Source organism: Eublepharis macularius, chromosome 3 (genome assembly GCF_028583425.1).
Source record: "Eublepharis macularius isolate TG4126 chromosome 3, MPM_Emac_v1.0, whole genome shotgun sequence".
Classification (NCBI taxonomy): Eukaryota; Metazoa; Chordata; class Lepidosauria; order Squamata; family Eublepharidae; genus Eublepharis; species Eublepharis macularius.
This window is the reverse complement of record NC_072792.1, coordinates 34,167,564-34,193,348: the sequence shown is the minus strand read 5'-3', so window position 1 is coordinate 34,193,348 and position 25,785 is coordinate 34,167,564.

The window sequence follows — 25,785 nt, the reverse complement described above, 5'->3', positions numbered from 1 at the left end:
TGTTTGGTCTCATCCTTGTAAGCTTATTAATCACCAAAGTGCCTTTAGCACAGAGTAGATTTGTGGTTGACTGTTTGCATTGTTCTACCTCTTTGCATTCTTTAGTGTGTCTTTGAATTATGATGAAGAAAGGTCTTGTGTTGCAGGTGGTTCGTCTATCGCTGCTTCTAGCTAAATTCAGCTTCTCTTGAAAATTCAGATTTTATAACCCAAACCATTCGAGGGATACATGTGATGATTGGCAAAAAGCTATGTGACGTCCAATGCAGATTATTTATTAATGGCATGCATACCCCACCTTTCTTCCCAGTGAGGACCCTAAGTGGTTTACAACATTGTTCTCTCCTCCATTTTATCCTCACAACAACCCTGTGAGGTACATTGGGATGAAACTGAATGACTGGCCCAAGATCACCTAGTAACTTTCCATGGCAGAGTAGGGATTTAAACCAGGTCTGGCCAGTCCTAGTCTGACCCTCTAACCACCAATACCACACAGGCTTGACAGTTTGCCCTTAAAAAAAAGAGTTAGCTTCAACATATATTTGTCTTTTAGCAGTGATGGCAACTGATCCCTGATGGTGAGAAGCTATGTCATATAACATGCATTGCTTGTCAGTACTGGATAGAATCTTTATGTCTTACTCTCTGAATTTTTCATGACTGTTTCATTCAAGAATTCTGTGGCTATTCCAGCTCTTTGAAACGACCTATCTCAGTGCAATATATGATAATGGAGGATCTGTTTTCCATTTATTTCAGTATGTTTAATTATGCAGTCATAATCTGCTGTTTCCTCATAAAAGGCCTTGCATAAAAGTACTTCTGGTTTTGTGTAGAAATGAAATAATTTAGGCCTGATTCTTTGAAGTCTCACTCAACAGTTGAATTACTAGGCTCTCAAGATACACCAGGTATAAGTAAAAGGATTCTGAACAAGAAGAGGTGAAGGTGCTAGGCTTCCTTAGCAGACAGAGTTAGCAGACAGAGGATGGTACAAGAGCATTGTTACCAATGAAGGGCAAAGCATGAGGTACAAAGTAACAGTTCCCAGCTGAACCAGCCTCCCCCCACAGTTCTCAAAACAACATCTTTCAGTCTGGGGAAGCTGGACTCTCCCAAGGCCAATCCTGGGTGGAACGGTGTTAGACAAAACAATCTCGTCCGGTGAGAAGTCTGCTTGGGAACGGGTGCACCTGTGGGGAAAGCACTTGAACACTAGAAGCATTAGAAAATGGAGTCAGTACAGTTCATATACACACTGAACCTGACATTCTGCCCCCCTCAAAATAAATCCCCCCCAGGTTTAGATGGGTAGCGAGTATGAAAAGCTTTGGTTAATCTAGGAGCATGAACATGTACAGAGTTCATCCACTCATCGAACCCAGAGTCAAAGTCCTTCCATCTGATGAGGTAAAACAGCTGATTGCGTTTGATTTTAGAGTCCAGAATTTGCTGTACCTCATAGTGTATTTGGTCATCTATCAATGTTGGAATGGGTGGAGCCTTGACGTGCCATTTATCGTCTGATGGAGCCTTCTTCAACAGACTGACGTGGAATGTATCATGAACATGGCGCAGTTTTTTGGGCAAATTTACAGCAACGGTCACTTTGTTGATCACTTTGCGCACTGGAAAAGGTCCAAGGAACTTTAATGCCAGTTTGCGGCTGATTTGTGCTAGTTTTAAATTCTTGGTGGAAATATAAACATGACCCCAGGTTGTAAATCCCATTCGGCCGCACGGTGGCGATCGGCATACTTTTTGTAATCCTGTTTGGCTTTCTCGAGGTGTTTTTTGATGAGAGTCCATTGTTGGGCAGCCTCCCCCCACCATGAAGAGACATCTGGCGACGTTGAGGAGAAGGAAGGGGGAGCGTCCAACGGAAAAGGGTTAAAGTGGGCCCCATACACAATTTTGAAAGGGGCCTCTCCTGTAGAAGCATGTACACTGTTGTTGTATGAAAACTCTGCTAGAGGGAGGAGATCCACCCAGTTATCTTGTTGGAAGTTGATGTAGCAACGCAGGAATTGTTCTAAGATTTGATTAGTTTTTTCCAACTGCCCGTCGGTTTGAGGATGGTGGCTTGAACTGATTCCTTGTTCAATATTTAACATTTGCAAAAGCTCCCGCCAGAAGTTGGCAACGAATTGTCCGCCGCGATCCGAAATTACCTTGGACGGAAAAGAATGTAATTTTACAATGTGTTTTAAGAATAGATCTGCCAGTTTTCGAGCAGTGGGGATAGTGGTACATGGAATGAAATGGGCTTGTTTGGAAAACAGATCTACGACTACTAAAATGCAGTTATGTCCTTTGGAAACTGGTAAATCGGTGATAAAGTCCATGGAGATCGTTTCCCAAGGTCTGCTGGGTGTTTCCAATGGTTGTAGTAGACCCGGAGGTTTCCCCTTGCGGGTTTTGGCGCTGAGGCAAATGGGGCAGGAGGCTACGTATTGGGAAATGTCTTTGCGCATGCCCGGCCACCAGAACTGCCGTTGTATTAAGTGTAACGTTTTCAAGTACCCATAGTGTCCGGCGGTGGGGGCATCATGACACCGCTGTAAGACCTCTTTTCGCAGACTGTCGGGTACATAAAATCTGTTTCCTGATAACCAATCCCCCTGTGGGGATTGTTTCAGTTTGGATTTGGGCGCCTTATCCCCCTCCTTCTCCACCTCGGCCTTAAGTTTCGATTTCCATTCCTGGCTGTGCGGAAGGGGTTGGCTTGCGCGGCTGCGTGTAGTTACCACGCCTCCCAATTGCGTAGGTGAGAAGACTGTATCTATAGTCTCCTCCCGTTTGCTCTTATGTTGGGGCATGCGCGATAGGGCGTCCGCTAGAAAGTTAGTTTTGCCCGGGAGGTAATTCAAAGTGAAATTGAATTTGGAGAAAAATTCTGCCCACCGCAATTGCTTGGCATTCAATCGACGAGGGCTTCGGAGGGCCTCTAGATTTTTATGATCTGTCCAAACCTCAAATGGGTGGCGTGCCCCTTCCAACCAATGCCGCCAGTTCGTAAGGGCGGCTTTTACTGCAAAGGCTTCCTTCTCCCACACATTCCAATTTCTTTCCGCATCAGAAAACTTTCTCGATAGGAATGCACAAGGCCGAAGCTTCCCGTCCTCCCCCTTCTGCAATAAGACTCCTCCAATTGCAGTATCGCTGGCGTCGACCTGCACTATGAAGGGGTAGTTTTCATCGGGGTGGCAGAGAATGGGTTCTGTTACGAATTGCTGTTTTAAGCCTTCAAAGGCTGTTTGGCACTCGGGTGTCCATAGCAATTTGGAGGAGGGTTTTTTCGCTTGGTCCCCTTTATCCTTGGTTTTTAACAATTCCGTTAGGGGAAGCGTGATCTGTGCGAAATTTGCAATAAATTCCCTATAGAAGTTGGCAAATCCCAAGAAAGATTGCAATTCTTTACGGGTAGTGGGAGTTTGCCATTCTTGGATCGCCCGTATTTTGGCTGGATCCATTTTTAAGCCTTCTTGGGATATACAATAACCAAGGTAAGTGAGTTCAGTCTTATGGAATTCGCATTTAGACAGTTTGATGGGCAGTTTGTTATTCATTAAGGTTGCCAGGACTTTTTGAACCAATTGTATATGATCCTCCTCTGATTCTGAATAAATTAACACATCATCAAGATACACCACCACTCCTTTATACAGGAATTCATGCAGTACTTCATTTATCATGGACATGAATACAGATGGGGCTCCAGTTAATCCAAAAGGCATAACTAAGTATTCATATTGTCCGAGGGGTGTATTAAACGCGGTTTTCCACTCATCCCCAGCTTTGATACGAACATGGAAGTAAGCATCTTTCAAATCTAATTTTGTAAAGATCTTACCTTGGGCCACGACGTTGAGAAGATCTCGGACGAGTGGGATGGGGTAGGCGTTGTTGGTCGACACAGCATTAAGTCCTCTAAAGTCCGTGCATAGCCGAAGTCCTCCGTCTTTCTTCTTTACGAAAAGTACTGGTGCTGCGTGGGGACTATTGGCTGGACAGATGAACCCCCTCTGGAGATTGGTGTCGATGAATTTTCTAAGTTCTTCCCGTTCATAAAGACTCATAGGGTAGAGACGGCCTTTCGGTAGTGAGGCTCCCGGTAAAATTTCCACTGCACAATCGGTCCGTCTGTGCGGGGGCAGGGTATCGGCTTCTTCTTCAGAGAAAGCCGGTAAGTAGGACCAATAATATTCGGGTATTTGGTTTATTTCTTCCTGTGTAAGGAGAGCTTTCTCGGTGTGGATTGGATTGGTACCCCAGTTTTGATTCCATTGATGGTTTTCGCAGTTGGCGTGGCTGAAGGTGATGCTTCCTTCTGCCCAATTTATATAGGGGTTATGATCGCATAGCCACTTACTGCCCAGAATTAACGGGTATTTGGCCGTGGTGCTAATAACGAAAGATCTTTTTTCCCAGTGTTGGCCCATGCCCGTCACCACCAGGATTGTTTCCGTGGTGACGGGGTTCATGTTGGTGCCATCCATTTGTTCGAAAATGACTGGGTTTTGTAATTCCCGCACTGGTAATACTAGTCCATTGACCAGGGCTGGGGCAATGATGTCTCTAGAGCAGCCTGAGTCAATTAAGGCTTGTACGCGGATGTGCATCTTCCTTTCAGGGTTTAACAAAGTCACTGGTATGAATAATATGGACCCGTGCGGCCGGTCCCTAGTTGGGACGGGTCGAGAGTGGATCTGCCGTTTGGGCCCTTTCACGACAGATCCATTTCGTTTCACGACTGGGGGCTTTCCGGACTCTCTTCTACATTTAAGGTAGTGGGGTCGTATTCCATGAGTTCTTCCGCTTCTAACCCTCTGTCTGGGGCATTTCGTTGGGAAGTGCCGCGACCCCTACCCGATCTGGGAGCTGGTGTTGGGCGTTGTGATGTGGGAAACGGAGCAGGGGTTGGACGCCGTAATTGGAGCGGAGGTCTTTGCACAGGCCTGTAAGGGCATTGTGCTGCAAAGTGGCCAGCTTGCCCGCATTGCAAGCACAAGCCTTGTTGCCATCTAGCATCTCTCGCTCCTCGGGTAGCATATCCAGCGCCTCGTCCTCCCTTCTGCAAAGTCAAGGGCCGTCTTTGTCCTGATTGTTGTTGTTGCTCAACTAATCGGACTTCTAATATACGATTCTCAACTTCGCAGGTTAGTTGAATCCATCCTAACAGCGTAGGAGGATTGTCTTGCATGAGAGCCCTGTCCAGAAGCCTCGGGTTTAGCCCTTGTTTAAACAGTATTATTTTGGTGGATTCCTCACACCTAGGGCATTTGGCGGCCAGCTGTCGGAATTTTGTAACATAGTCTCTTGCCGACATGCTGCCTTGCTTAAGAGCTTGCAATTCTGTTCTGGCTCTGGTCTCTTCTAAGGGGTCTTCATATTGCGCCCTTATAGCATCCACCAACCCTTGTAAGGTATTGAGTTCTGGGGCCCCAACATTGTATAGTCCTACGTACCAGTCTGCCACTTTGCCCTGAAGCCATGAACCGAGATGTTCGATCTGGCTGGCCTCATTTCCGAATAGATGTCCCCATCGATTGAAGAACTGTACCACTTGTACTAGGAAAAATCCCAACTTGGAGGGATCTCCGTCAAAAGTGGCTTCCAGTTTCACCCAGCCCATCGGAAGATCTTGCCTTGGGGCCGGTGTAGGGTAATAGTCCAGCGGAGCATTTAATTGGGGTTGCGGCATGATAAGAGGTTGCTGGGGTGGTGGGGGTAGTTGGGGCCAGGGTTGCGGTGGCAGTAATGGCTGCCCGGGACCCCCCGGCTGCGGCGTCAGATGCGGGGCCGGTTGTATTGGAGGGGGCCTCACTGGTTGGGTTGGCGGAGGTATTACCGGTTGAGCTGGCGGCGGCCGTACCGGTTGGGTTGGGGGTGGCCGAACAGGTTGGGCCAGAATTGGCCGCTGGGGCGCGGGTCGGTGCGGTCGAAGAGGGGGAGGCCTTACCGGTTGATCGGGAGGTGGTAACACCGGCTGTTGTGGTGGTATTTGTTGAGGTCGGAGCGGGAGGGGCCGCTGCGGCGAGGGCCTGATCGGTGCTGGGCCACGCGGGCTTGCCCCTCCCGGCGTCAGTAGTCTCGGACCCGGGAGTTGTCCTCGGGGTACGATCTGCAGTGGTTGATCCCCCCCTGGGGGTTGTTGTACAGGAGTCGTTGTCGGCGGTTGGAGTGGTGTCTCCCCCCTTGGATGAGCTGGAGGTTCTTCTAGCTGATCCGGTTGGACGTCTATCGGAGAAGTTGGAGGGGGTATTACCGGAGCTTCTGTTGGGCGGGTTGGCTCTTCTCCGTTCCCTCTTGGGACATCGGTTGGAGTGTCCCCGGGATCCGGGTCTTCGTCCGTCTTAGGGATCTCCTTTGGAGTCTCTCCAGGGCAGGGCTCCCCCTCTTCCTCCGATTCTGAGGCATCGTCAGGGCACTGGCTATCAGAGCAGGAATCCCCTTCACCTCCCGTCCCTGGGTTGTCCAAGGGCTGCGGCTGCAACGGGGCGGGCTCCCTCGGGTTAGAAATAACGCTTTGTAAGGTAGCTATTTGTATAGCCATCTCTTCGGGTGATGGTCTCTCTCCCGCCACCATTAATGAGAGTAGATGTATAGCATGAGCTAGGCTTTCTTCCATATCGACTAACCTAGCTTCTAGCAATTACATTCTGCTTGGACCCAGTTGGTCCGTCGTGGAATCCCCGGCAGCAGCAGCCAACGGGGTATTCGGCCTCCAAGGTGGAGGGTCTCCTTGATCGTCTTGCGATCTCGCCGCTAGAATTCCTTTGGCCAGTCCAGTAACTGCCATAATGCCGGAATCCACAGCCAGGGTACGGGTTTGCATCTGTACCCAACTTTGCTCGGAAATCTCTGGTTGCTCCGTCCACGGAGTGAGTTCCGAATAATCCCAACTTAGGACGCCGCGACGGGATGTTTCCCATTCTATCTGTTCGGTCGTCCTATTCCAAAACAGCCAGGGTTGGCTACTGTCCAGTTCAGGGACTGTTTCTAGGCTTCGGCGCCCATCCATGGGTAACGAATGGAGCACCCCACTGGCCCTGCGCTCTCTCGTTTCTCGGGGTCTGGGTCCCCACTCCGAGGGTGTGGGTACCGAGAACAAAGGTAGGGTGGTGGCCGTCGGCTTTTCACCTACACTGTCGAGATCGATGAGAGGAGGGGTGGTAGTTGAAGCTCCGTTCCCTGCTGGTGCAGGGCCTTGAGGTTGCAACTGTTGATCGCCGGGAGAAGCATACGGATCAAACAAAGGATCCCTGTTCGGGACTGGTTTGGATTCCGATGAGCCCGGCTTAGACATGATTGGTAACAAAATGTCAGACTGTGGCTAGACAATGTCCTTCCTACAGGTTCTCCTCTACAAGCAAACAAGAGTCCATTGTTTGAATAAGGAAACTTTACTGCAGAAATGGTTCATTATAGTCCACTGTCCTGAATAGGAGATTCAGGATGGTACAAGAGCATTGTTACTAATGAAGGGCAAAGCATGAGGTACAAAGTAACAGTTCCCAGCTGAACCAGCCTCCCCCCACAGTTCTCAAAACAACATCTTTCAGTCTTGGGAAGCTGGACTCTCCCAAGGCCAATCCTGGGTGGAACGGTGTTAGACAAAACAATCTCGTCCGGTGAGAAGTCTGCTTGGGAACGGGTGCACCTGTGGGGAAAGCACTTGAACACTAGAAGCATTAGAAAATGGAGTCAGTACAGTTCATATACACACTGAACCTGACACCTTAGCAGACAGTTCCTTAGCAGACAGATAGAGAAATACCAGCAGAATGTCTAATTGAGACCTAAAAATTTTGTTTGTCTTCATGAGTAGGCCATCGTCTTGTATGAAACCTATGCCAATGGACTTCAGAATAAGTCCCATGGAACTGACTTCCATCATTACTAATAAACTGGAAGTCTAGTGGTGGGTACTTTTGGATCAGGCCCCTGATCTAAAACAGGTCAGAAGGTGCCTATTAAATTCTTGTGGCCCTCAGGTTATTTTTAGCTGCATGAATGATTGATTTCATCTCCTGCAGACATCTCAGTCTATCAGTAGATTGCAGCCTTTTTTTGGCACATAAACTATATATAAAGGGAGCGTGCACCTCCTGCAGTCCTCCTGATATGCAACAGGCATATTTCCCCATGCATGTACACCTTCACTATACAGAAATGTGTACCCTTAGGTGGGGGCGGGGCAGTATTCCATTCATGCACACTATTAACTACAAATGTTGTCCTGTTTATACAAAATGATGACTAGACAGATTAGGAAGATTGTGGGTAGTGCATGCTCCCATTATACATGGTGAGTAAACCAAATCCAAATGTTTGAAAAGGACTCATAAAGCCTAGGAAAGTGGATAAGCCAGTAGCATAATGAAATCTAGCCATATAAAGCAATCATAGGGATCTGGGCTAGAGATGGGCATGAACCGGGAAAATACTGAACCATGAGATTTGTGGTTTATCACTTTGCATGAACCACAAAGCACGAACTTTCACGAACTTGCCCTGGTTTGCAAACTTTTGTTTGGTTCATGAAAACATCACTTCTGGGGCAGCAGAAGGTCTGCAGAAAGCCCCTCCTCCCATTGCTTAGGAAACTGACTGATCAGTGCCAGGCTGTCTGTGGTGATGAACTGAAAAATGAGCCAAACAAACTGGCCTAAAGTTCATGGTGGTTCGTCAGAAATGGGCTCTGATGAACTGCTGGTTCATGAACCACTAACTGGCCCAGTTCATGATGAACTTTGGTTCATATTTCAGTTCGTGCCCACCTTTAATCTGGGCACATAATGAAGGAACCACAAAACCACCTCTGCACTCAAAAAAAGAAGAAAAATAAGAAGAAACCTCAAACTGCATTCATTGTGCCACATTACCTACAACTAGGTATGTGAATCATTCCTTTTTGAGTGGTTTTGAAATCCCAACTGAACTGTACTTTTACTACTAAGTGGGATTTTTTAAAAAAAAGATATATATGGCTTTTTTATTAGAAAGGGTGATGGTAAAAGATTGCATGAAAGAAAAATGGTACACGGGAAGTGCTTATTTAAATTAGGAATAATTTGAAGATGGAGAGCCATACAAAAATTGCAGAGGAGAGACACTCTGGAGTCCAGCACCCCTCAACTTTTTCTCAGCTGTTCTTAATATTGTGACCTTTTGGCATATATACTCATTTTGAAGGGTTCTCCCATTTTTCTTGTGCTTAATTTACAAAGTCATATTGTTTCTGCATACATGGGAAGTCCTCTGAATATTTGGAGTTCCTCTACCTTGCATGTCAGTGGCCAAATTATACTGTAGAAGGGCCAGCCATTTGCAGGCCAGCATCAAGGGTGGGAGGAGAGCCAGGGGGCAAGGCAACAAAATATGCAGAAAACTATGATGGAGTAAAAAGAGGCCACAACTTTATTAACTTACAGCTCAAGGAGCATTGGCGTCGCATAGGGCACAGATTCGAGCATCGGCTGACTCACCTGCAATCTGATGAACCGCCATGCCCCCTCAGACCCAGGCTGAGGGGGGGGAACCATGGGATGACCATCATTGGGATGGTACGTTGGTGTATACCCCTGTGAGGATCATCCCCTGCCACCTGGGAGTAAGGCAGACCAGACAGCCCCGAAGCTGGGCATGCACCTGCCATGCCGCACTCCCCAGACCCAGAATCCCCATAATAGGGAAACTGAGCCCACAGGCCCTGCCCCCCCCAATGGATTCGTGCCCAATGCCCCAATCACCAGCTTCCCTCCAAAGTTTTGATGAAAGGGAGGGCTGGGTGGGATGCCGGTCATGAGCCAAGTGCTTAGGGGCAGGGACTGCCTCTCTTACACTGGCCAGCAGTCCACAGTCCTCTCCCCGCCCCAGCCAGCCTGCTGTGATTAGCCGGTTGCAGTTGGAATCTGAGCGGCGAGGGCTGCCCTGCTACCCCAGGGAGCCTACACCACCTTCCAATATGGCAGCTGCCATGCCATCCTGCCCTCCACCCCCCCCCCACAACCTGCAACTGAGCCCCCCAGTTAAGTCTGGGGAGCTGGCATTTACTATTAGATATAATGATCTTGAGGTATATTAACACTGTTGATGGGAAGCAGGATTTCCTTTTCCAAACTGCATGTTTTTAGATATAGCCACTGATTCCTCTTACTCTTTGTAGTTTTTTTTTTTGTTACGTCTGTGCATCCTTTTGTAATTTCAGCCCTTGCAGTGGTTCCCCCGCACCCTTTTAACGTTACACACTACAGAGTGCTGTTTTGGGAAGATATACCCTGCCTCTGAGCACTTGCAAAGTGAAATTCTGAAATTGTATCAAACTTCCGTTCCTGCCCTTTCTCTCTTTGAATTTTTTTTATTAAAATAGCATTGATTAAAAACTCCAAGTTCCTAAAAAGAGGCAAAGAAATGGATTGTTGAATTTCAGGGAAAGATTGTGTATTAAAATAGAATTAAAGAGAATGTCTCTTAACAATGCTAAGGTGCAATAATGTGATACAGTGATTTACATGACACTTATGTGATAACAAGCATTAATCTTGGTTCCTGAGGTGCTTAGGAGAAAGGCTGATATACAAATATGCTATTTAAATATAGAGCCAGTAGTAGTTAGTGTGTCGGATAAGGATTTCGGAGACCCAAGTTTGAATCTCTGCTCTGCCATGGAAGTTTGCTGGGTGATCTTGGATAGACATGGGCACGAACCCATGAACTGGCATGGAACTGGCCCAGTTATGAACCAGTTCATGGTTCATGGTTTGTGGGGTTTAAATGCCCCTTTCCGGCAGGGAAAGGGGCATTTAATCATTTAAAGGACCCTTTCCTGCCACTTACAGCCACAGCTGCCATTTGAGGGTGCAGGGCAGTGGAGAAGGCTGAAAAAGCCCTCTTGCCCCTCAAATGGCAGCCACAACTGCCATTTGAGGGGCGGAAAGGGCATTTTTGGCCTTCTCTGCTGTGTGGACCTGCAGGACAGTGAAGTAGGCGTCTACCACCCCAGCATCAGAGGGAAGGTAAGTGGGGGCTGGGGCTTGGGGGGTGAGGGGCTGGGGTGGGGCTGGGGAGTGGGGGCTTGTGGTTGGGCCATTTAAAGGGCCCTGCCACTTGCAAGTAGCAGGTCCCTTTAAACTATCAGCTGGCAGTCGGCCGGAGGGGGGGATCCCTGCAGCCTGCTAACTGATAGTTTAAAGGGACCTGCCTCTTGCAAGTGGCAGGAAAAGTTTAAATGGCCATTTCCCCTGGAGAAATGGCCATTTAAAATGGCCCTTTAATACAAACCAAAGAAACCAGTAGTCCAGTTCGTGGAAGTTTGTGGAAATGAGCTTCCACGAACCCTGGTTCACAAACCCCGAACTAGGCTGGTTCGTAGGTTTTTTTGGTTCGTATTTAGGTTCGTGCCCATCTCTAATCTTGGACCAATCACATTCTCTCAGTCTAACCTACCTGTGAGGATAAAATGGAGGAGAGGAGAATGATGTAAGCTGCTTTGAATTTCCATTGGGGAGAAAAAGGCAGGGTATAAAATAAATAAATAGTCTACACTTGCCTAGTATTCTTAATTTCTGTAAGTCATCTGGAGAGAATTGTGCAATATATGTTCTTATTCAGTCTTCCTAAGCACAATCCTCTTGAGTTTGCAGTGCACGGCGCAGATAGAATTCATTACATGTCATACTTTAGTTTATATTACGGCTGCAATTCAGCAAATTGATCATTGGCCCAAATCCAGTACTATAATAAACCCACAAAATACAATTGAGTCAAGATAAGAGCAAGTTTAAATATGGCATATGGAAATAATTAAAATGCGTAGAATTACGGGTAAGAATATAGCATATTGCTTTTCTCTGTCTCAAAGAGCCTGGCCATATGACTCAGTTGGCATGCTGACAATATGGTTTCAGTAGAGTTCAGCAGGAGGGTACAATGGAAAACTGTAACCAGAGACAATATGGTATTTGTGCAAGGAAAATATTGCAGAAGTTGATAGGAATGTGGATCTGCTTAAACCTACATGGAACTCCATTTGTCTTGTTGAAATTCTATCTGCACCCCTTAATATTTTTTAGAAGCTAGCTCTAAATTTACCTCAATATTCTACTTCAGGAAGCAACCCTAGTCCCCAGTCTTAATAATGTATATAATCTGTGGAGAAATTCCTCATGTCATGGATCAGTGTATGAAGAGCTATGAAGTTCCAGATACAAACAGCTCTCCCCCACTCTCTCTCTCACACGCACACACCCTTGATTAACATGTGCAAATGTTTTCTGTGTGTCCAGGTAAGGATGTACAAACCTCCCCTGAGAAATTTCAGTAGCCATATCAAAAAAAAAATTGGCCTGAAAAAGTGAGGTCTGAGTCATGAAAGCTTATGCTAGAATAAATTTTGTGTTAAAGGTGCCCCTTGATTTCTGTTTTACTTTGCTACAACAATCTAACATGGCTACATTTTTGAAATGATCTTTTGCTTCAGCAGGCAATTCCAATTCACCTGGAAATTTTGCTTTAGGTGAAATTTGGTGGCAACTTTCCATTAGGAATGCTTTTGAAGTTTACATTGTTTGTGTGATTCAATAGGGAACATGTCTTTTTTTTCTGGTATGCATCACAGAGAAATGGTCAGGAAAAGTTGAAACGTGTTTATACATATGTTTCAACAAATTATTGCTTTCATACAATAATTTCTCTGCAGATTTACTTAGGGAAGAAGAAAGGGGAGCAAATTTTTAACCAGTAAAATTTTTATTATCAGTATTATTTACTGATAATAAAAGAGTATGTTTAGTGTAAGTCCTGGAAGCAACTATAGTTTTAATGGAAGAGTTCCTTAAGTTGGAGGAAGATTCCTTAGGCTAAATGAAGGCTTAACATTTTCCTCTGTGGAATAGTAAGATGGGGTAGAGCTAACCTGTTTATGCCCAGGACTTGGACAAATTATAGCCATAAATTTAACTGTATTATTTCCATATGAAGAAGGTTTACTAATAGGACAAAAACAAGAGGGGGAAAACCCCCAACCTGATGAACAAGGGAGGATCCAATTTTAGTTTTCATATTTTAACTACCTGGCCTGAACCACCAACATTTGTATTTAGATTTATGAGCCATTTTTTTTTAGGTGTGTATATTAACAAACTAGACCACTGAAGAATGCCCAGTGGGCTGAAACATGTTTGGTTTCGGTGTATGTATTTTCAGTTCTGTGATTTGGTTCATTTTTATGTGCAAATAACTGTGACTCTGTGTAACTGCTGTTTCTAGATTTCTAGTTTTTAATTTTGTCGCAAAGTTTTTATTGCTGTGTATTAAATAATAATTTTATTTCGTCTTAATTTTATTTCTTCTTGGCCACTCAACCTTTTTGGTTCCTGAAGGTTTACTAATATTCTGGCCTTATAAAATGTTTAAAAAACAGACATAGAAATCATGTAAGCAAAATAAAACCCTCTATCCTAAAGTCACCAGAGAATGAAAATGTTTCATAAAATGACAAACAAATAAAAGAGTGAAATGGAATGATATATACTGTACATCTTGATTTTCTGGAGGGCCAATTTTCAGTGTGTGGAGAGTGTGTGGAGAGTTGGGATGAAATCATCATGGGATTAATTCTTTGTGCGTTCATCTTGCAATTCAGCTGTCATTCGCCGTACTATTATAACATTGCCAAAAGCTGGTTGAGAGCAATAAATACTGATTGAAGTGGCATTTCTGTGTTCAGCAAAGATCTCACAGGTCTGCTTTACTGCAGTCAACATTCTCTAGAGTCCACTCTTTGAGCAGAATTTTGCAGATTTCTTTGCATATTGACCAAGGCTTCTGAGACCCATTTCCCCAACACCTGAACCAATCATCCTGTGAAAACAAATTATGTGATTTGTTTGGTTTCATGGCCCTCCAAGGTAACTCCAGGCCCAGAATTTTGTCCCTCAAGTTCCTCTCATAATTGACCCTGATCTTGACTTCCTGCTTAGCGGATTTCTGTTCTTCTGTCATGGAATGTTTTGAGTCACTAAAATATGTTGGAAAATAAGGAGTGTAAATGGTTTGCTCACTTAAAAACAAGTTTAATGGTGAGGGTTTTTAAAAACAAAACAAAAAAGTATCAAGAGTGTGCAGGTATCAAAACTGAATTAATATTGACTAACGTGTTCCTCCAGGGCCCTTGCATTCATACTGGAAATTAAATTAGATGTTGGAATAGCAGTCTCTGATTTTGTGCTGTGAAAGTAGCCTCAATGTACCTATAAAAATAAAATAAAAGTTTAAGTTTAAGGCAAAGAGTTTATTGCCAGAGCCTCTTAAACTTTGAATGTAAACATCGTGCTGTGTAGTAGATTTATTCCTCCTTTACCTCACAGCATCAGCAACCGGGGGAAAATAAAGATTTCTGATGACGTGCAGCATCACAGCAATAAATGAATAAAAGGATGAATAATGTCAAGCACTCACACTCATAAATTTGCTAAAGGAAGTCAAATATTTCCATACTTTTTGAATTACATAGTTAAGATATGTTGGATATAAGTACTTCAAGTTGGATTAGTGATGAAGTATTGTGTGCTCAGCATATTAATCAATATAATTAATTTTCACTGTGGCCAATCTGTGGATACTTAAATCTGGAGGTTGGAGACATGAACAGAAAAGACAATTTTTTCTTGAAAAATGAGAAAAGCCCCAGGTTTTCAGGAAAATACGAAATCTAAACAATTACAAAAAAGGAGTTTAAAACTCCTCAGAATATTAGAAGCAGCACATGCACCTGTATTTATTTATGTTATTTATAGACCACTTTTCTCACAAGCAGATTGCACAGTATGAGTCAGTACAATCAGTTTCAGAGACATTTCAGTAAATATTCAAACCATCAGAAATTCAAATGCAGAGCTGAAGAAATACTGAAACAGAGCATAAGGGATTCTAAGACTGATGTATTAAACAACACAGAAACTACCCAGTAGGATCATATTTTTTTTTAGCAAAGGACAGTACATAATAGTAAAGTATACAGTCCATATCTCTTTACCAATGCATCTCTTTGAGACCAATTCCTTCCAGTCCCATCCTCCTATAAAAGACGACTGTCCTCTGTAATGGCCATCGTGGGGGTTGCTAGACAACCACAACGATATTGCCACCCTTCAAGCCTTACAGTGCAATCTTAAGAAGAGTTACTCCAGTCCATTGAAGTCAATGAGCTTAGACTGGAGTAACTCTGCTTAAGATTGCACTATTGGTTTCTGTCAGTAAAAGGCACAGGAAGGTGACAAGGCCCTTTCTAGACCTCTTTTGACCTTTGAGGGAGGAATCATCAGGATTAGCAGTGACTACATGAAGGCCCAGCTGCTTGCAACTATTCAACAGTATGTATTGTCGAAGGCTTTCACGGCCGGAGAACGATGGTTGTTGTGGGTTTTCACTGAGAGATCTCTGTCTTTTTGTGCTACACCTCTGAAGATGTCAGCCACAGCTGCTGGCGAAACGTCAGGAACTACAATGCCAAGACCACGGCAATACAGCCCGGAAAACCCACAACAACCATTATTCAACAGTAGCTGCTGTACCAAAGCCAGTGTGGTGTCATAGTTAGAATTTTAAGATAAGGTCTGGAAGAACCAGGTTCAAATCACTGCTCTGCCATGGAAGCTCACTGGGTAACGTTGGGCCAGTTACACAGCCTAATTTGCCTCACAGGACGGTTGTGAGGATAAAATGGAGGAGAATAATGTAAGCTACTTTGGGTCCCAGTTGTGGAGAAAGGTAAGGTACAGAGGTAAATAAATAATAAAAAATAGTTGAAGATGGAGGAAATGAAAAGTAGGTGGGTGGGTGAGAAGGAAGCAGGGAAAATGAGGATATGGATGTTGCAAGGAGGACAGAAAGAAGAAATAGTGTAGGGAGGAAGATACAGGAGAAAGCAAGGTGCCCTCCAGAAGACAATAACTGTTTCTAGCCTGGTGACTGGCACAGCACAAATGGACCCAGTGGAGCATCCAGCACCACTCAACTGGGGCATTGTTTTCTGGATAGAAGCTACCAGGGGGACTGAAAAAAGGAAAGCTAAAGAAGGGCAGATAAAAGGTAGGTTATCTGGTGAGTGATAAGTGGGCAGAAAAGAGGAGAAACTGGGGGGTTTTCAGGGAAGAGAGAATGGGAAGAGTGGGAGGGCAGAATGAGTTGCCCCCCACAAGTCTTTGCAGGTCCCCTGCTTATACCTATCTCTCATTGCTTTTGTTTAATGGTACAGCTTCTGCTTACAGTAGCTTTATCTGCATGGATATCAGTGCATGTAGATTGGGCACCAGCAAGCTGGCCAGCCCTTTACTTACACATGATCACTTGCTCATCATGAGCATGTACAAAAATTTACATGGGCAGGTTCTGTCCTCAAGATCATGATTGCTACTTTCTGTGTCCCCAGTCATACATACTCCCTACATTTGTAGATATCATGCTCATGAGCTAGCAATTACATGTGTGTGTGGGGGGGGGAGTCCAGTCTGCTTGTTGCTGCTTCCTCTCTACAGATGTGGATTTCTATACTCATAATCTTGTCTGTAGAAGCTTAGTGTTATGTCATAAAGTCACTGGACACAATCCAACCAATGATAGTTATGACTAAAGCTTCATATTCATTTGTTTATTCATATTTGTTTATGATATTTTTCTATCTGCCTTTTCATCTTCAAGTGGCTTGGATCCTGACTAAAGTGTCCATTGACAGAAAGATTTCCAACCATAAAAGCAAAACTCCCCGTCTTTCACTAGAGTTTGATATATATATCCTGAAATATTAGACAGGCTAGGAACAGCTTGGGGTACGGGTGATTGGAGGTGTACTGTAGGAATTGGCAAAAAACATCTGTCAGCCTGATAACATATGCCAACAAAGCCTATGATCCAAGACTGAAACAGCAAAGTCAATTTTAAAACCATCAAATTAATTAACAATAAGCAATACAAAGAAGAGGCTGGAAAACAAGTGCACTCAACAGAACAGCCCATGTCAGCCCATTAAAGCACTAGCCATTAATCTCCTCCCAAAGCCCTTCTAAACAGAATTGCACTGCAGGCTTTCCTTAGAAGGTGGACAGCTTTCTAACTTCCTTCAAGAGGCCATTCCAGAAGGTTTAGGCTACAACTATGGAAACTTGAAAACAGGCAGAAACAAGTATTCTACCTGGTTATGGAACACGGAACAGAGGTGGTGCAGGAATTCATAGAGAAACAGTAGTTAGGTGTGGCATATGTGTTCCTGATCATAAACATCTTAAAATGTAAGAACCAGCCTCTTTCACTGAGCCCAGAAACAAACCGTAATCCTACACAGATGGTTTAGAACAGGTGTAATATGCTCAGTCCATTTAACAAATAAGCAGCAACATTTTGCATGAAATATCCCAGTTATCTTAAAGGGCAGCCCCACAAAGAATAAGTTACAGTAGTCTAGCCGCCACAAAGAATGTGATCAGCTGAATGTAGATTGGGAGACAGTTTCTGCACCAGACGTATTTGTAAAAAGGCACTTTGGCAACCATCTCAAGCTGTTTTTCTAATAGCCAAACTGCATCAAGAAGCACGAATAAAAACTTTCAAGGGTAGTAAAGGAGAGACTGACCGCATCCAGAGTCGGCAAAAATGGATCAGGTTGTGTTCCATTGACAGTTACAGAACTATTTGTTTATTTGTTTATTTATGTCATTTAAATAATAATATAATATAATATGCCTTTCTCACTGAGATTCAAGGCAGATTACACAGTATGAGATTAGTACAATCAGTATCAAGTACGATGTATTGTCGAAGGCTTTCACGGCCGGACAACGATGGTTGTTGTGGGTTTTCCGGGCTGTATTGCCGTGGTCTTGGCATTGTAGTTCCTGACGTTTTGCATTCCCAGGGTGTGGAATGCTAATGGCGGGAGGCTTCACTGTATCCTGAGGAGGTTCTTTTGCATATGGATTGGTACTTGATGTGCTAATCTTCCCTGCAGGGCTATTGTCGGGTGTAGAGTGTTTTATTAGCCTGGTGTTTTTCAGAACTGGAAACCATGCTCTGTTCATTCTTAAGGTTTCTTCTTTCCTGTTGACGTTTTGCTTATGCTTGTGAATTTCAATGGCTTCCCTGTGCAGTCTGACAAAGTAGTTGGAAGTGTTGTCCAGTATTTTGGTGTCCTGGAATAAGATACTGTGCCCTGTTTGAGTTAGGCTATGTTCAGCCACTGCTGATTTTTCAGGTTGTCCAAGTCTGCAGTGTCTTTCATGTTCTTTTATTCTTGTCTGGATGCTACGCTTTGTGGTCCCGATGTAAACTTGTCCACAGCTGCAGGGTATACGGTATACTCCTGCAGAGGTGAGGGGGTTTCTACTGTCTTTTGCTGATTGTAGCATCTGTTGTATTTTTCGGGTGGGTCTGAATACTGCTTGAAGGTTATGCTTTTTCATAAGCTTTCCCATCTGATCAGTAATTCCTGATCAGATGGGAAGTGTTGTCCGTATACCCTGCAGCTGTGGACAAGTTTACATCGGGACCACAAAGCGTAGGAAACTCTTACAGGATGACTCAGCTCAACCCCACCCCTCCTGAGTAGATATAAATGACCTGCCAACATCTTTTCCAGACTGTGACACTGAGAGATCTCTGTCTTTTGGTGCTACACCTCTGAAGATGCCAGCCACAGCTGCAGGCGAAACGTCAGGAACTACAATGCCAAGACCACGGCAATACAGCCCGGAAAACCCACAACAACCACAGTATCAAGTACATTTTAAAACAGTATCAAGGACATTTCCATAAACAATGCATAGGGCAAATAGATACAAGTTTAAAAGACATCACATTAGCAAGAATCTAATACAGAGCAGAAAAAGTACTGAAGCAGAACATAATCAATGCCCACTGAGCTTGGCCCCAGGGCCTGGCAGCAGCCCTGGAACCAGAGGAGATAGATCCCTATCCCCAAAATCCAAGCTCGATTATACTCTGTCTCTCTCCCCAAAGGCTAGCAAGTAGCTAGCAGCAGCTTTGTCACACTCCACTGCTTGCTGAAAGTGAAACCAGAACTGGGAGCGCAGTGCTTTTTAGAAGCCGAGGTCCCATTGAGTGACACAGGAGGTCTGTGGTTGGCCGTCAGAGCTTCCTATCAGGGTTTGCGGGGATGAGATTGGAGTCTCCATTGCTACAGAACACCCCTCCACCCTCCCTCCCCCGGGTGTCTTCTCCCAACTTGTAACTGCTTTGCAGCTCCATGGTTGGAAGGAAGACCTGCCGATCAAGGTAAGCTGGGCTTCCATTCCGGTTTCCAGGGCAACAGAAGGAGTGCAGACAGAGTTCAGGCATTCCCCCGGCTCCATTTCCAAGGGAATTGATTGATGGTGCCTGACTGTCTGGCTTCACGAAACGCGGAAGAACGCACCGAACCACGCCTCTAATGAACACTGGTTCATTGGCCATGGACGCTCACGAACTGCCGGATCGTGAACTGAAGATTGGGCAGTACGTGGGTTTTTTTGGTTCGTAATGTGGTTCGTGCCCATGTCTAATCTTGACTATGCAAATAACAATTATGATCTTTTAAAAAACCCGTTTTTTTTCCTCTGACCCTTCCTAAATTTCTGATCATAACATGCCTCCTCACACCAACACCATAGTCCCTCATCCCATACATACAATGTCATGAACCATAAAAAAAGTTTGCTTTATTTATGAAATTACTGTTGCATATTCTAACTGTCTTAAAAATGCCCATTTTTGCAACTTTTGTTTAATAATAACACCCTACCTGACAGTGAATTACTAAGCAGGGATACTCTAGTCTAAACTCATTAATTTCACTGTTTAGGATTTCACTGTGAGCATTAACAAGTTTGCTAACTATTTTGTAACTTTTCAGTTGCTAAGAAGGGATTATCCCGTCAATGTCTTTTAAAAAATATTCTAAGAGTTCAGTGTTGCAATGTTGCTGCAAAGACTGGGCCACTTTGCTTAAAGCTTTATTTTTCTGGCCTTTTTTAATGGCAAACTCATGAAGTAGACCCCTAAAGTCAGTTTCTCTTGCAAGTTCATTTCAACAGACAAGATGGCTGGGTGGCTTAACCTTTCTTGCCTCATTGTTCAGTGTAGGGTTGCCAGCCTCCAGGTAGTGGCTGGAGATCTCCCAGAATTACAACTGGTCTCCAGGCCACCTGGGCCGATTCCAGATGGCCCTCTGCAATCCAAAACGTTGCGTGTTGTCGCGCGTCATCGCGCAACGTTTCGGATTGCAGAGGGCCGTCTGGAATCGGCCCAGGAGAAAATGGCTACTTTGGGGGGTGGACTCTATGAAATTATGCCATGCCAAGGTCCTTTCCCTCTCCTAACGCCACTTTCTCCGGGTTTCTCCAGGTTTCACCCCCCCCACCCAGATCTCCAGGAATTTCCCAACTTGGAGCTGGCAACCCTAGTCCAGTGCCAGGTTGCTAAAGCTTTTTTCACCTTCTGCCACTCACTGGCAATGTGCAAAGAATCTGTAGAGCACACTTCACTGAAAATAAGTTGCCACGGACAACAGAGTATGTTGAAATCATTTTCATCTTGATTTTGTTCATCTACTTCCCTAGTTATTGTATTGTTGCCTGACAGCAGAAAGGCCTTGTCTGATTTGAAAAACTAGAGGATTCACTTTTTTGTTCCCTTTCTTTTTCCCCTTTATGTTTTTGTCTGCCTGATTTGTATGTATAGCCACCACCAGACATGGCAGCATGGAGCACTTGTGTTTTTGACTGTGAGTGAAAGAGACACTTAACGCATATTTGGGGCCTACCAGAAGCAGCAGCAAAACTTGTTCCTACAGTCTTAGGCTTTACCTGTTCTACTAGGCATCCCTCCATCTTGCCTATGCAAAAGGGACTCTCGGATTGATAGTTCTTGGTATGATAGATCCAATTTGCCCAGACATTCATAATATTGTTTAAGATTGCAGCTCTGACACTGCTTCTGATAGGTTCCAGCTAATCTCTGGATAATAGAAACTTAGAGCCAAACTACAAGTGACGTCTTACACAGGTTGGACACTAGTCGGCTTCCCTCAAGTTTTGATGGGAAATGTAGGCATCCTGGTCTTGCAGCTGTAATGGAGAGCCAAGCTGTAAAACCAGGGCGCCTACATTTCCCATCAAAACTTGAGGGAAGCCGACTAGTGTCCAACCTGTGTAAGACGTCACTTGTAGTTTGGCTCATAGATACAAGGAAATCAGTTTCTATAAATATCCTCAGGCATAGTCTACAGTTTATCCTAATTTTTTCCCTCATGGTAATAAGGATTGCAGCTTCAGCCAGGCCCTTCTGGATAGCCAGACCCCATTATAAAGTGTCCCCCCACCCCACCTCCCGTGTGCCCTGGTGTAGTGGAGTGTGTGGTAGGTTTTTTCTTCCAACTGAAGGAAACTCACACAGAGCCTCCTATAATTTATGATGACTAGGTTTGTTTTAAAATGCAATCCTTCCACTCAGTTGTTAGATGTTCTTAGGGTAGTAAGTGTAAAGGCTTTGGGTTTGCTCCCATGAGGTAAGTTTTGAGGTAAGAACTCAGAGATCACTGAAGCAGGGGGTTTATAAAAATAACATAAAAGATTTAATTCTGTATAGACTTTTTAAAAAGAACAGATCAGCAGCCCAGATCTCCCAGCATTCAAAAGAGAAGCCTGGCTGAGGCACATACATTTACAGTGCAATCCTAAGCAGAGTTACTCCAGTCTAAGCCCATTGAAATAAATGGGCTTAGACTAGAGTAACTCTGCATAGGATTGCACTGTTAAGCTACTTATGGCTTCAGATTGTGATTTTAATTCTCTTTAATACTTTCAAGTCCAAACAAGCTTTCACTGCCTAGCCACCAGGTTGGGTCGTCTCTCACACAAACAGGATTCTATACCCACCAGCTTGCCCTTTCCCAAGAGTCAGGCTAAAGGGTACAAGAGCAGCTCATCACCAGAGACAGTTCTCACAACTCAGCCCACTCCCAGAGGTAGAATTGAATCACTCGGCCATGTTACCAAGTAGAGCTGTATACAATACTCCCTGCTCCCTCACTAAGGCAAACTGAACTGAACTGCTGCTGTGTTTCTCTCCAACATTCCATCCCCTCTCTGATTCCGCACACATTGGATAATGCACTTCCAATCCTCTTTAGAGATCATTTGGAACTGAATTTTTCGTGTGTGAAACAAAAAATTCACTTCCAAACGATTGCTAAAGTGCATTGAAAGTGCATTATCCAACGTGTGCGGAATCAGCCTGTGACTGGATACTGGGGCAGCGCTCCCCGTGGCCAAGGGATGAAACAGCTGAGTGGCTGTTTTACTTTCCAGGGGCAGGACAAACCTCCTGCCCATCACAAAGTCCAACAAAATTCTGATTTCCCCCATGACGACAACTTCAAACTTTTGGGGGCTTTTATTTTGGAAATATCAAATATCAAATTCTTTTTTAAAAATTCTCTTTTTTGGTGCCCCACTTGGCTGATGCCCTAAGCACATGCTTATTCTTTCTATTGGGTACTCCACCCCTGATGCATAATGAAACCACGCATAGGAATGGCGATGTGTTTTTAGTATAACAGAGTTCTGGTTTGCTGGGAGGAGTTCTTCATTTTGCTACCCTGCCCCTGAGATGTTAGGGTTGATGCACTGTAAATCTTGTAGTTATAACAGTCTGAATTTATTCTGGGTCTTCCCCCTGCCTCTGAAAATCTTCATAAACTGAGCACCTGAGCATTCTGAATCTCTGTTGAATCTGGAAAGTTGTTGAGACTCTAATACACCATGGGCTGTAAATCTTTGAAAAGCAACTTGAAAAAGGATATTGTGAGTCATGATCTTGATACTGTTCAAGACATTTTTAAAGATTGCTGCACAACACTCATAGAGTTATCACAACAATGCATCACCGTATACAATGAGTGGGTTGCTTTGAAATAAGTCTTAAGAGTGGAATGCGTATTCTTGAACTAGTTAAGAAAGGTGTGTGTGTCGGGGAGGGGGGGGAGTCATGATGAATCAGATTGTAGATCCATCTATTTATTCTTTGATATTGATGAATTATGTGCTTAAGGAAGTTCAGAGCCAAAGGGGAGAAAGCTACAAGAGAGAGACCCGGGTGACAGAATCAGGTTTCCTGCTGAATTTCTACAAGGTGGGAGATGTACAGTGCATTCCTAAGCATAGTTATATTGTTCTAAGGCTATTGAAATCAATGGGAATAGAAGGGTGTAATTCTGCTAGGGTTGCACTATAAGTCTACTCCTCTTTACAGCTATTCAGTTGCAGACATGTGGTAAAAATATATGTTGGAAGAGGAAGAGTCAGCACTGTCCCATTCCTCAGGTTTCAGAGGGGTACAAACAAAAGAGTTAGAAAGATAGAGAGGTCAGTTTACTGCTTTGACTATCTTTTGATATGTAGATTGCTATTCTCAGGATTTCCTCCTCCTCCTGACCTCCTCCTTCTCACTCTTCTCTTCCTGACTTTGTTCCAGGCACTGTCTCACCTTTCCTCCTTCCATCTTGGAAGCATGTATACAGGACTTGTCCTAGCATCCATGTCCATCCTTAGACTAGATAGGTAGTTAGGATCTATCTCCCCTTCTTTCCTATCAGAGTATGGAGTTCTTACAATAAAGAACTCTTATTTCTTTTCTAAATATAAGCAGTATGTGCTTTGTTATTTTACTCTCCTGCACACACACCAGCCAGCAGAACCAGCTTACATTTCCTCACGCTTCTGCTAAATGATAAACTCTGCTAACGGCCCAAACATGGAATCCTTTAATTAGGATTCCGGGTCCAACATACGATTTATTTATCAATATAGGGCTGCCAGCTTACCTGGTACAGAGGGAGGTATCCTCAGTCTGCCACCAACTCCTGACCCTCACCACTACTGAATGAGCAATGGGAGGAAAATGGGGAGGAATTAGGCTGATTGATGCCATAACTCTTTAGGAAGTTTGTTGGAACACATGGGGTTTCATTTCTAGCTATCAAGGCTGGAAATAGTTGCACCTGGATCTATCCTCTGCCAATCTACCTGAACATTTTTAAAAAGTTTATTCTTGATAACCTTCCATATACCTGAGCTTTAAACGTTCTGTATCTTCTAACACAATCCATTCATATTTTGCCTTATTCCATTCCCAAAGTGGAAAAGCATAACTTATTAGTGAAGACTATATATTAAGGGGGGGGGGAAGCAGGGGGACACAACTCTTGAGAAAACAGAACGGAGACTTCTGAGACATTCTCAGCTTACCTCATTGGAAATTATATTGATGTAGAAGACTTGGGGAAACAGTACTCTACTCTGCATTCAAACATTATCATGTGGAGCAAGTGAAAGATTCCTAAATTTAAAAGTTCAGGTTTCCCATAACCTACAAATATTACGGGAATTGGCTGAATCAGAGGTTGTCTTCTCTCTGCAGGCTATAGTCTATATAATCAAATGGTTAAGCAACTAAGCTAAGGCTTTGAATCCAAGCATGTAGATGGAAAATCTGTTATTCAACACATTCAACCTGCCTTCATATGTCTTGAGGAACCAAAGTTAGTTTCAAACTAGTCATCCTCAATCATGCATCCTGTGAGCCCCGTGGCACAGAGTGGTAAGCTGCAGCACTGCAGTCCAAGCTCTGCTCATGACCTGAGTTCGATCCTGGCAGAAGCCAGGTTCAGGTAGCCAGCTCATGGTTGACTCAGTCTTCCATCCTTCCGAGGTCGGTAAAATGAGTACCCAGTTTCCTGGGGGTAAAGTGGGGAAGGCAATGGCAAACAACCCCGTAAAAACTCTGCCAAGAAAACGTCGTGATGTGACGTCCCGCTATGGGTCAGTAATGACTCAGTGTTTGCACCTTTACCTTTTAGCCTCGATCATGCACCCTGTGAGTATGGAGAAGGGAGGATGGCTTATGCAACAGTATGGCATCAGGCCATATTAGGGCACATCTTAGTTTAACCAGAACTTTTTGTGATGTCTGAAAACAGCCTGTGTATGACAGGTACAAAAGGTAGGCTTTTGTTCTTTTACAACACACACAGGAGACAGTACTTAATATGCATACCTTTCTTTGTCTAATTGATGCTATAAATGGATTGAATGAGTAAGAAGAGGCGTCAGCTGGTATCTTAAGTTTATGTCCTGTATAGTGTGGGACCTTGCACAAGGCAGTGCTTAGAATGAAGAATCATTAAATGTTTGTACTAAGACTGCAAATTTGAATTGATTTAATCAGTAAATTAATCAACTAAAGCATGAATTGGTTAATTAGTAGAGGTCAACTTTAATCAGGGAGGACAAATTATAATTGGTGCAGCTGAGAGTTAAGGCCATGGGATTTTTGGTGTGTTTTCTGATGCTATTTTGGTTCTGGTCCAGAAGACAGTATTAAAAATCATCCCCTGACACACACACACACTCACACACACACACAAGAGTTTTCTAAACTATAAGGTCTCAGTATACCAAAAACAACCCAAGCACTGCAGTTTTTGTAAGAGGTAAATGTGTTTTTTTTAAAGATCACTTAAAAGAAGGCTGTATAACATTTCACTGAAAATTAAGCTAGGCTAATCAAAATTCAGCAAAATTTAATGTATTCTCATTCCTCAGATATTTTGCCTGAACTGAATCTTTAACATGTGTCAAAATTACAGAGGAAGTTTGAGAGAAGGGCAGGTGATTAATCAACTAAAAGTTCTAAAATTGGTATACAGTTCTAGGTTGTATTCCTTCTTCC